The sequence below is a fragment of the Aquarana catesbeiana genome, linkage group LG03 (genome assembly GCF_042186555.1).
Source record: "Aquarana catesbeiana isolate 2022-GZ linkage group LG03, ASM4218655v1, whole genome shotgun sequence".
Lineage (NCBI taxonomy): Eukaryota > Metazoa > Chordata > Amphibia > Anura > Ranidae > Aquarana > Aquarana catesbeiana.
Window position 1 is genome coordinate 714,869,666 of NC_133326.1, and position 13,296 is coordinate 714,882,961.

The window sequence follows — 13,296 nt, forward strand, 5'->3', positions numbered from 1 at the left end:
GACAGGCTGACCCCCCCACCCCTTCAACCTCTGCAGCAATGCTGGCAGCACTCATACATCTATTTCCCAAAGACAACCTCTGGATATGACGCTGAGCACGTGACCTCAACTTCTTTGGTGGACCATGGTGAGGCCTGTTCTGAGTGGAACCTGTCCTGGTAAACCGCTGTAAGGTCTTGGCCACCGTGCTGCAGCTCAGTTTCAGGGTCTTGTCAATCTTCTTATAGCCTAGGCCATCTTTATGTAGAGCAACAATTCTTTTTTTTCAGATCCTCAGAGAGTTCTTTGCCATGAGGTGCCATGTTGAGCTTCCAGTGACTAGTATGAGAGAGTGAGAGCGATAACACCAAATTTAACACACCTGCTCCCCATTCACACCTGAGACCTTGTAACACTAACGAGTCACATGACAACGGGGGTGGAAAATGGCTAATTGGGCCCAATTTGGACATTTTCACTTAGGGGTGTACTCACTTTTGTTGGCGGTGGTTTAGACATTATTGGCTGTGTGTTGAGTTATTTTGAGAGGACAGCAAATTTACACTGTTATACAAGCTGTACACTCACTACTTTACATTGTAGACAAGTGTCATTTCTTCAGTGTTGTCACATGAAAAGATAGATAAAAATATTTACAAATATGTGAGGGGTGTACTTACTTTTGTGAGATACTGTATACGTACAGTATACATATAAAGCTACAAACTGTACAACTGTACCTTGGACGTATTTTGGACATACTTTGTTCAGTGTAATCATTGGTTTTATCTGTGTCTTATGCAGCATACACACCGTTGGACTTTTCGACCAGACTGGTCCGACGGACTGAGTCCGGCGGACAATCCGATCGTGTGTGGGCTTCATCGGACCTTCAGCGGACTTTTCCAGTCGAAAATCTGACGGACTTTAGATTTGGAACATGCTTCAAATCTTTACGTCGTAACTACGCCGGACCCAGAAATCCGCTCGTCTGTGTGCTAGTCCAACGGACAAAAACCGACGCTGGGGCAGCTTTTGGCTACTGGCTATGAACTTCCTTATTTTAGTCCGGTGTACGTCATCACGTACGAATCCGTCAGACTTTGGTGTGATCGTGTGTAGGCGAGTCCGTTCGTTAAAAAGTCAGTCGGAAGTCCGTCAAAAGTCCGTTGAAAGTCTGTCAAAAAGTCTGCCCGTATGCACACGGCTTTAGGAGCACTGACGATGGCTCCTGTATGAATGAAGCCTGTTTTGCAGGCCTCATTCACAAATCCATTGTAACAATGTTACTGTTACAGTCTATTTTGATTAGTTCTTTTCTGTGCAGACCAAAGCAGGGTTCTTTGGTTTGTTCATGCTGCCACTTCCAGCAATCTAGCGAGTAAAAACCAAAAAAAAGTGTATTTTTTTAATAATAAATTATTCCTATTTAAGCTCCTATTAACCTTAAGTTAACCTTAATAAGACAATATTGGTCGTTCCTCCCCTTTCCCCTCCTAGCTAATTTTCTTTCTGATTCTTATTTTTTTTAACCATTCACATTAAAACATCTTTCTCAATATTGTTCATTTTTTTTTTCGTGTCATATAAAAAAAAAAACACAAACGTTTTAGAAATCACTGTAAATTCTTTTGTAATTGCTATGCTTTGTGTTACAAAAATCATTATTCTGTGTCTGGTAATTTTATTTATTGTATATATATAAAACTATATCTTATATATGATATAACTGATGATAAAGAAATTATAAAACGATATCTTATATATGATATATTATAGATAGATAGATAGATAGATAGATAGATAGATAGATAGATAGATAGATAGATAGATAGATAGATAGATAGATAGATAGATAGATAGAGGTATATTATAGAGGTATATTATATGTAAAAAAAATAAAAATATATATTACATACACACATATATATATATATATATATATATATATATATATATATATATATATATATATATATATATACATTAAAAAAAAATTATATATATATATATATATACATATATATATATATATATATATATATATATATATTTTTTTTTTTTTTTAAACTAAATAGTTCCCTAGCTCAGAATAGTTACCGCGTTTTCCCTGTTCCTATCCTCCTATCCCCACTACTTATAACTGTGGATATTGTTAGTCGTGAGAAAATCACTCCGTCCTTTATATGTTCCATCATTGATTTTGCCATTACTACCTTCCACAGATTAACCGCTCTTACCGTAAAGACCCCCTCCCTACAGTGACAGTAAATCCTATTACATAGTTAACATTTCCTTGCATTGCAGGGTTGCTTGTCTACTGCCCTGTATTGTCTCCATTGCCCACACACCAAATCTTTACCCCCCCCCCCCCCCCCCCCGGTGTTTCTCCTTCTTGCTGTAAATTCTTCATTCCGTCATATAACTCTCCCCACAGCCCATTCTTTCTATATATATATATATATATATATATATATATATATATATAAATACATATATTATATATACACTCCAGCCTTCCTTTCAGTCTCACACAGGTTGTACAGGTTCCTCTCTTGTACAGATAATGCTTTCTCCGATTTCACTGCACACCGTGAGCTTCTCGCAGTGTGCATTAGAAGCTGCAGCAAGTCAGATACAGCCCATCTCATTTCCTGGCTGCTGGGCACCCAGCGCCATCTAGCCCCCTTTTCTTCACAGCCTGACTTAAAAGCACGCTGGTGGTCCCCTCCCACCAGCCATGATCTGCCTGCATTGCATAGGGAAGCAGAGAGACCCAGTGATTACATCACTGGGCACTAAAATAAGGTATGTAATAAAAACAGAATGGCTTTATTTAAAAATTACATGAACCTGTTGATGAGAGGGAAGGGAGGAACTTCAGCTTTAAAGTGGACTTCATAACAGGTTCGGGCATCTACCAAACTATAAACCCTCCCGGTGCCTTGTACTTAACTTCCATTCACTTCCCCGTCACTCTATTCCCCCCTGGAGTGATGGAGGCATGTGACTCTCCAAGCTCCTCCTACAATACAGAGCCAGACCCGACTGTTGTCATGGGTGGGGTAGAGTTCATAGCTGTCAGAAACCATGAAATCACACCGACACAGAAGTACAGTTAAATCACACTTGTTTAATAATAAAAGTAAATAGAACAAACGTAGTCTAAACATAGCCAGAGTTCAGGAACCGGAATGGATAGTCAGACAAGCCAAACGTCAGGGAGCTGGAGATGAGCGTAGTAAAACAGCAAGCAGGATCTGGAGCCAGAAAGGATGTCAGCCAAGCAAGCCTTTTAACAGGAATGCAGACGAGCATTTCTGTGATGTTGACTAAGGTGAAGACAGAGCTCCTCTGGGCTGGATGGCTTAAGTAGGCAGGACTGACGAGCAGGAAATCATCAACAGCTGAGTAACTGTGGAGAGATGGGAGCTGGCAATTAGCCGACAGCTGAGCGGACAGCTCAGAGAAGGAAGGGCTGAGCCCAGCCCTGACAATAGCCCTGTGTAAGCTCTGTCTAGAACAGTGATGGAGAACCTTGGCACCTCCAGATGTTTTGGAACTACACTTCCCACTACACTGCAGAGTACATGAGCATTACAGGAAATGTAGTTCCAAAACATCTGGGGTGCCAAGGTTCTCCATCACTGGTCTAGACTGTATTGGAGCACACATAGGGCTCTTTTATACTTTGCTCCAATAGGTGATTGAGGGACCAGGGGAGCAAACAGGTAAATTTACAGGTCGGCATTTTATTGGAACTGCCCTATGTGGCCAATGCACCAGTGCACTTACAAGTCATTTTTAATGTGACTTTCATTTTTACAGGTTTGCTCCTCCATATTTTGTATTAAATATAGATGTAGCACCCCCTACCAATAGGTAGGTGCTAGTAATGTTTTTCTTTACTAGGAACTGTCAGCATAGCAATGGCATCCCTAGGGGGGGCCAGAGGGGGCCCTGAACCCCCCAACATTATGCTGTGCCCCACCATGTGCCCCCCCCCAATAAAATTTTTTTTTTTTTTTTTTACAAAAAATCAATGTCTAAGAGGGAGAGTTCCCAGTCAGCTCCTGCGGGTGATTCCTCCCCCCTCCCTCTGCTCGCTGACACTGCATAATGTGAGCGCTCACACAACCACGGCCGCCTGATCTGCTCCTTCCCCTGCATCCTCATTGGCAGGGAGAAGAGCGAGTTGCAGGAAGGACTCCACCAGGACTCTCAGTTACTGAAAAAACAGACTGATTTCTCCCATCCTTAGGACAGGAGAACCAGCCTGTAAATTCCAAGAGATGCCAGACCAGCGCTGTCAATAGCAGGGGCAGGACAGCAAGAGGAGGCTGGGAAACCCCACAGTGGCAGAACACCAGGGCCAGGTGGCAAGACAACCTTTGCAACCCTGATAGTTCTCCCACTGCTTTGGATCCTTATATTTTCTTGGTATGCTGGTGACATATATATCTTGTTTTCTGCCACCCTGGGGGACCCCAATACAGTAGGAAGGGAGCTCACTGCAGAACATGTGAAAGGGCCGTTGTGGGGTCGTAGTAAAGGGCCCCAGTATATATTTATATCTATATCTATCTATCTATCTATCTATCTATCTATCTATCTATCTATCTATATGCATTTTATAGTTGCCCCCCTATTTTTGTCCATGTCCCCCCATGTGCCCCCCCTAAATATGAAAGCTGGAGACGCCACTGCAGCATAGGCAAATTTAGGCAGGCTTATGCTGCAAGCTAGGCCTGTCTGTTTTGATCTGGGTAGCTGGGAGGGGTCAGAGTAGCAGTGGGTGTGACCACCTGTGCTCCAGTTCTGAGGCGCCTCCCCTGCTTCCAGGGAGAATATTCTGGAAGAGGGTCTGGGCCTAGAGCTGGAGTGGCAGGCAGCTCATGTGGGAGCCCTGACCAATCCCCAATTGATATTGGCAGGGAACGGGCCTCCTATATAAGCTGAGGTAACATGCCACTGGGGGGAGATGTCGGCTGAGTGCAGTGAGGAATGGAATACTAGGCAGCAGCAGGAGGGGGGGGTGTACCAAACGCAGGAGGAGGCCTGGGGAGAGCTGTGAAGGAACTTTGCCTCTACACGGTCATTGGCAATGTCTTTGTCACCACACGGTCGGTGATAAAAAAACTCCTGGAGCAGAGGGGCAGGTGAAGCTGTCGGAACGTATGGTCCGGTTAAGTTCCTCATGGGCAGTGAAAGGTTGGTGAGTGTTACCACAGTGGAGAGCTGGATGTGCCAGGAAGTCTGTGAGGGAACTTTGCTTCTACACGGTCATTAGCAAAGTCTTCATCATTTACACGGTGAATGATGGGGAATCCTGGATCAGAGGAGAGACTGTAGGGATATGTGTCAAATCGATGTGGCCTGAGGGCACAGGATTTGCAAGCTGGGCTAGCTGGGAATAGTAGTCCACCATCCAAGACAAAATATGCTTTTAAACTACTGGGCCTCCGGGGAGAGGTACTGCCTGGGGACCCTTGGAGTGATGTTACTTTGGATTCAAGTCAATGTCTCCCCAAGATGCACAGACTCTGGGATCCATGTTATGGGCCTATAGGCCACATTTAGTAGGGTTGAGGTCAAGGTTCAGTGCAGGCCACTCAAGCTCCTCCTCACCAAACCCATCAAGCCATGTCTTAATGGATCTGTCTCTACACTTCTGGGTTAGCTTCCTACAAAATGTTGGAGTATGTCTGTGGGGATTAGTGCACATTTGACCAAAAAGGGGTTTTTGTGAGGTCAGACACTGATGATGGATGAAAAGACCTGGCTCACCATCGTTGTGCCAATTAATTCCAAAGGTGTTCAGGCGGGTTGAGGTCAGGGTTCTCTGCTAGCCACTTAAGTTCCTTCACCAAAAACTGAACACCAAACGGGTCAAACCATGTCTTTATGGAACTGGTTCCATTCCTCCAGGAAGGCTTCCCACAACATTTTTGAGTGTGTCTATGGGAAAGTATGCCCATTTGTGAGGTCAGATAATTAAAGACCTGGCTCATAATTGGCATTCCATCCCAAAGGTGTGCAGTAGGGTTGAGGTCAAGGCTCTGTACAGGCCCCTTGAATTCCTCCACACCATGTATTTATGGAGCTGGCTCCACTCTTCTGGGTTATCTTGCTACAAAATTTTGGAGTGTGTCTGTGGGAGCTTGTGGCCAAAAGAACGTTTGTGAGGTCAGATACTGATGTTGGATGAGAAGACTTGGCTCACAATCAACGTTCCTTCCCAAAAGTTTTCCGCAGAGTTGAGGTCAGGGCTCTGAGCAGACCACTCAATCGAGTTCCTCCACACCAAATTCATCAAATTACCTCTTTTTGGAGCTGGCTTCACTCTTCAGGGATAGCTTCCTACAAAATTTTGGAGTGTGTCGAATCAGCCAAATAAATATTTGTGCGGTCAGATACTAATGTTGGATGAGAAAACCTGGCTCACCACTGAGGTTCCAATTCATCCCAAAGATATTCAGTAGGGTTGAGGTCAGGGTTCTGTGCAGGCCCCTAAAGTTCATTCACACCACACCCATCAAACCACGTCTTTATGGATCCGTCTTTACACTTCTGGCTTAGCTTCTCATAAAATTTTGGAGTGTGTCTGTGAGAATTTGTGTCCAGTCAGCCAAAAGAACATTTGTAAGGATGTTGGATGAGAAGACCTGGCTCACAGTCAACGTTCTTTCCTAAAAGTGTTCAGTAGAGTTGAGGTCGGGGCTCTGTGCAGCCTACTCAGTTGAGTTCCTTCACACCAAATTCATCAAATCACCTCTTTTTGGAGCTGGCTTCACTCTTCATGGATAGCTTCCTACAAAATTTTGGACTGTGTCGAATCAGCCAAATAAATAGTTGTGAGGTCAGGTACCAATGTTGGATGAGAAGACCTGGCTCACCACTGAGGTTCTAATTCATCCCAAAGATATTCAGTAGGGTTGAGGTCAGGGTTCTGTGCAGGCCCCTAAAGTTCATTCACACCACACCCATCAAACCACGTCTTTATGGATCCTTCTTTACACTTCTGGCTTAGCTTCTCGTAAAATTTTGGAGTGTGTCTGTGAGAATTTGTGTCCAGTCAGCCAAAAGAACATTTGTGAGGATGTTGGATGAGAAGACCTGGCTCACAAGCAACGTTCTTTCCTAAAAGTGTTCAGTAGAGTTGAGGTCGGGGCTCTGTGCAGCCTACTCAGTCGAGTTCCTTCACACCAAATTCATCAAATCACCTCTTTTTGGAGCTGGCTTCACTCTTCATGGATAGCTTCCTACAAAATTTTGGACTGTGTCGAATCAGCCAAATAAATAGTTGTGAGGTCAGGTACCAATGTTGGATGAGAAGACCTGGCTCACCACTGAGGTTCTAATTCATCCCAAAGATATTCAGTAGGGTTGAGGTCAGGGTTCTGTGCAGGCCCCTAAAGTTCATTCACACCACACCCATCAAACCACGTCTTTATGGATCCTTCTTTACACTTCTGGCTTAGCTTCTCGTAAAATTTTGGAGCGTGTCTGTGAGAATTTGTGTCCAGTCAGCCAAAAGAACATTTGTGAGGATGTTGGATGAGAAGACCTGGCTCACAAGCAACGTTCTTTCCTAAAAGTGTTCAGTAGAGTTGAGGTCGGGGATCTGTGCAGCCTACTCAGTCGAGTTCCTCCACACCAAATTCATCAAATCACGTCTTTGTTGAGCTGGCTCCACTTTTCAGGGAAGGCTTCCAACAACATTTTGGAGTGTGTCTGAGGGAATTTGCGTCAAATCATCCAAAAGAACATTGCTGAGGTCAGGTACCAATGTTGTATGAGAAGACCTGGCTGACCACCAAGGTTCCAATTCATCCTAAAGATGTTTAGTAGGGTTGAGGTCAGGGGTTTATGGAGGACACACCAGTTCCTCCACACCAAACTGGCCAAACCATGTCTTCATGGAGCTGGCTTTGTACAAACAGGCACAGTCATGGTGGAACAGAAAAGGGTCTTCACCAAACTGTGGTAACAAGGTTGAAAGAGCACAATTATCTACAATGTCTTTGTATGATGTAGTATGAACAGTATCCTTCACTGAAAACACCTGCTTCTCATACTCTTGGCCATATACTGTAGCGTATAGCTAAAATTTCAATAACTATACAGTACATTCCCTTTAAAGCAGATGGTTTGGATAACCTATACCAGCAGCTTGCAGAATGCCCGCATTAAAAAACAATAATTTCAGAAGAGCTGATTCCCATTCCAGGAAGGCAATTAGAACTCACTGAACACCTCGTCTAAGCCCAATTTTTCATGAAAAGGTTACACCAGCCAATTAGTAGAGAAACTCAGAAAAACTCTCATTAACAACCAAAATCATCAGAAATTCTCAGAAATACTCAGGAACCTGTATCAGATCAGTTATTGTGAATGTAGCAGTTAGCAAGTGAGATGGTACAGATCCCTTTTGGTCTTCAATATCTTCAGCTATGTTGTTGCAGAACAGGGCAGACCAGATCCATGATGTGACTGATTTTGCTTCAAAGGGCGGGGTGAGGGGGAGCCAAAGGACTGCACCTTATTCCCAAGGAACAACTGTCTCTATACTGTTCTTTAGCCACCATAGAAAGCTTTTAACAATACTCACCTTTTCCATAATGAGGGTAAAACTAGAATTGCCTGATTTACAAAAGATTGTCCCTGTGTCCTTCATACAGCCCTTGGAAAATGAATTCTCTAAATCAGCCTTTCTCAGTCAGGGTTTTATGGAAACCTCATGGTTCCTCCAGATGTTACTAGAGATTCCTTGAGCAACAAGCAATTTCTGCCCCTCCAAAAATAAACCAATTCCATCAAAAATCTTTTTATCTATCTGTCTCAGGGGAACATTCTTCCTACTGACCACCAGTTCAAGAACGCCCTACTCCACTAACCACCTATATGTCTACATAAGTCTGTCCCCGCTGACCATCCATATAAGAAGGCCCTTCTATTCTTACCACATCTACATCTACAGGTATATAGGAAGACTCTTCCCCGCTGACTACTTATACACCTGTATAAAAAGGCTCTTCTCCCCCTGACCACCTATACACCTATATAAGGAGGACCTATTCCACTGACCACTTATAAAACTATTGTAAGATATCGGGTAATTCATGTCTAGTGGTGTATGCGACTTGAAGAAACACATGTCAGTCCAGACTGCATTTTAAGGGCATGGCAGCCCACTGTTATTTAAAGTAAATGAAAAGTTCAAATCAAACAGTAATCTTTCCTCACAGGGGGTTCCACCATCATTGTATAAACAGAAACGTCATGGTTATTCAGCCTCCTGGCTTACCTACTTTCGATACAGCTGTTTCAGGCCTCACGTCTAGGCCATAGGTCTGTTGCTCAGACCTGTATGCTTGGGTCAAGCTCTCTCCTAGCTTACCCAGGGTTCAAACTGCCACCCGCAGTCTCCACTGTCAGCTTCGTGCTGTTCGGTCTTGGGCCACATCTGCCTGCTACAGACGTGCACGCACAGGCTACTACCTGCAGCCTTAGACTCCGAGACATCCTGTCTCTCTCCTGGAGCCGTCTCCTACTGGGACCCTCCCGACCTCCTAGGCCAGACTTCCTGTCTCCAAGTCTGAGCCCTGAACTTTCTTCCTGGGAGGATTATGAAGCCAACCCACAGGTGTGTAATTAGCATGCCTGAAAAAATCAGGCATACACTTCTTATATACACCGTGACACGGGGTCGCCTCTCCACATTACATAATAAGGTCCTTCTCCACTGACCAACTTTACACCTATATACTGTAAGAAGGACCTATCCCACTGACCACCTATTCACAGCGCCTTGAAAAAGTATTGATACCCCTTGAAATTTTCCACATTTTGTCATGTTACAACCAAAAACGTAAATGTATTTTATTGGGATTTTATGTGATAGACCAACACCAAGTGGCACATAATTGTGAAGTGGAAGGAAAATGATAAATGGTTTGCCAAATTTTTTACAAATAAATATGTGAAAAGTGTGGCGTGCATTTGTATTCAGCCCCCTTTACTCTGATACCCCTACCTAAAATCTAGTGCAACCAATTGCCTTCAGAAGTCACCTAATTAGTAAATAGAGTCCACCTGTATGTAATTTAATCTCAGTATAAATACAGCTGTTCTGTGAAGCCCTCAGAGATTTGTTAGAGAACCTTAGTGAACAAACAGCATCATGAAGGCCAAGGAACAAATCAGACAGGTCAGGGATAAAATTGTGGAGAAGTTTAAAGAAGGGTTAGGTTATAAAAAAATATCCCAAGCTTTGAACATCTCAGGGAGCTCTGTTCAATCCATCATCCAAAAATGGAAATAGTATGGCACAACTGCAAACCTGCCAAGACATGGCCGTCCACCTAAACTGACAGGCCGGGCAAGGAGAACATTCATCAGAGAAGCAGCCAAGAGGTCCATGGTAACTCTGGAGGAGCTGCAGAGATCCACAGCTCAGGTGGGAGAATCTGTCCGCAGGACAACTATAATGCCCTGTACACACGACCGATTTTCCGGTCGGAATAAACTCTGAAGGTTTTTCTAACGGAGTTCCGGCGGAATTCTGCTCAAGCAGTCTTGCATACACACAGTCACACCAAATTCCGACCGTCCAAACGAGGTGACGTACAACACGTACGACGGGACTAGAAAAAGGAAGTTCAATAGCCAGTAGCCAATAGCTTCCGTCTCGTACTTGCTTCAGAGCATGTGTCGTTTTTGGTACGTTGGAACAGCATACAGACGAGCGGTTTTCCCGATAGGAATTGGTTCCGTTGGAAAAATTTAGAACATGTTCTCTTTCTAGGTCAGTCAGAATTTTCGACGTAGAAAGTCCAATGGGGCATACACAGGATCAGAATATATGATGAAAAGCTCCCGACTGACTTTTTCTGTCGGACATTCCGCTCGTGTGTACACAGCATTAGTCGTTCACTCCACAAATCTGGCCTTTAGGAAGAGCGGAAAAAAGAAAGCCATTGTTGAAAGAAAACTATAAGAAGTCCCATTTGCAGTTTGCGAGAAGCCATGTGGGGGACACAGCAAACATGTTGAAGAAGGTGCTCTGGATAGATGAGACCAAAACTGAACTTTTTGGCCTAAAAGCAAAACGCTATGTGTGGTGGAAAACTAACACTGCACATCACCCTGAACACAACATCCCCACCGTGAAACATGGTGGTGGCAGCATCATGTTGTGGATATGCTTTTCTTCAGCAGGGGCAGGGAAGCTGGTCAGAGTTGATGGGAAGATTAATGAAGTCAAATACAGGCTCTCCATCCAATCTGACAGAGATTGAGCTATTTGGCAAAGAAGAATGGACAAAAATGTTACTCCATACAAATGCACGCCACACTTTTTACATATTTATTTGTAAAAAATTTTGAAAACCATTCATCATTTTCCTTCCACTTCACAATTATGTGTCACTTTGTGTTGGTCTATCACTTAAAATACCAATAAAATACATTTAAGTTTTTGGTTGTAACAGGATAAAATGTGGAAAATGTCAAGGGGTATGAATACTTTTTCAAGGCACTGTAACTACATAAGAAGGCCTTTCTCCGCTGACTACCTATATAAGAAAGGCCCTTCTGTTCTTATCACATCTGCATCTAGATAAGAAGACTCTTCCCTGCTGACTAATTATACACCAATATAAAAAGGCTCTTTTCCCCCTGACCACCTATACACCTATATAAGAAGGTCCTTCTGCACTGGTCACCTATACACCTATATAAGGACCTATTCTACTGACCAACTATACACCTATATAAGAAGGCCCTTCTGCACTGAACACCTATATAAGAAGTACCTATTCCACTGACCAGCTATATAACTACATGAGAATGTCCATCTCCACTGACCACCTATATATCGACATAAGAAGACCCTTCTCTACTGATTACCTATACACATATATAAGAAGGCCTTTGTTCACTGACAACCTATAAGCCTGCACTATGTAAGAATGTCCTTCTCCTTGCCCACCTATACATCTACTGTGATTAAGAAGGACCTGTTCAATTGACCACCTATAACCCTATATAAGATTGTCCTATTACACTGACTACCCATACACCTACAGTATATAAGAAGGCTCTTATCTGCTGAACACCTATACACCTATATAGGAAGGCCCTTCTCCCCAACCACCTATAAACCTAGTACAGGGGTCTCAAAACTTTCTAAACAAAGGGCCAGTTTACTGTCCTCCAGAATTTAGGGGGGGGGGGGGGGCTGTACTGTGGCTATTGAGAGAGGAAGTTGTCCTGGCATCATTGGGAGTAAACAATGCATATTTAGTATTAGGAGGAGGAATAGTGTCCCATTACTGGTGTCAGAAGAATGCCCCATCGCTGGTGTCAGTGGGAGGAAGAGTGCCCTATTTTGGCGTCAGTGGAAGGAATAGTGCCCATTGTTTGTGTCGGTGGTTAAAATAGTACCGCATCTTTGGTGTCAGCTTGAGGAATAGTGCCCCGTTGTTGGTTTCAGTGGGAGGAAGAGTATCTTGTGTCAGTGTAAGGAAAAGTGCCCCAAGGGCCAGATAAAGGCAAGCAATCCAGCCCCTTGACCGCAGTTTGGAGACCACTGGCCTAGTATATAAGAAGGCCCTTCTGCACTGTTCACCTTTACATCCATATAATAAGGCCTTGTCCATGACCAAATATACAACTAGATAACTGACTACCACTGACTACCTATATAAGCAGGCCCTTCTCCACTGACCATTTATAAAGGGAGGACCATCTCCACTGACCACATATACACTTATACAAGAAGACAATGCTCCACTGACCACCTACACACCTATTTAGGAAGGACCTTCTCAACTGACCACCTATTTAGAAAGGACCTTTCACATTGATCATCTTTTTAACAAGGCCTTTCTCCATTGACCTCCTACACACCTATAAAAGGAGGTCTTTCTCCACGGCCACCTCATAAGGCAAAATTTCACTGACCACCAGTCAAGGAAGTCCCTTCTTCTCTGACTATTATTTAAGGGGGGGGGGGGGTATGGTGCACAACAGGTGACTTTTCCTCCATGACAGGTGTTAGGAGAAGTCTCCGGCTGTTGCAGACTCAGACCCCATGTGCACCCTTCAGTAACTTCAGACCAGGCTCATTGCGGTTAATACCTTTTACTAAAGTACAGTATGATAAACATAACAAGGCACCTGTTATGTAGCTGCCCCAGAGCACCTGTGCAGGTAAAGTCCTTGTGGGTGAAGTCCATAGCTGGCATGTCTTGATGAGAGAAGTTCAAGCTTGGGTGAATTCTGAAAACCGGTAGTCCATAGAAGAACTGCAGG

The 13,296-nt window shown here is 43.7% G+C and overlaps 1 protein-coding gene across 2 annotated transcripts in view; it reads left to right on the forward strand.

Moving 5' to 3' along the window:
- NLGN2 (neuroligin 2) overlaps positions 1-13,296 on the forward strand; it is a 285,843-nt gene that overhangs the window by 244,882 nt on the left and 27,665 nt on the right. The window lies entirely within an intron of this gene.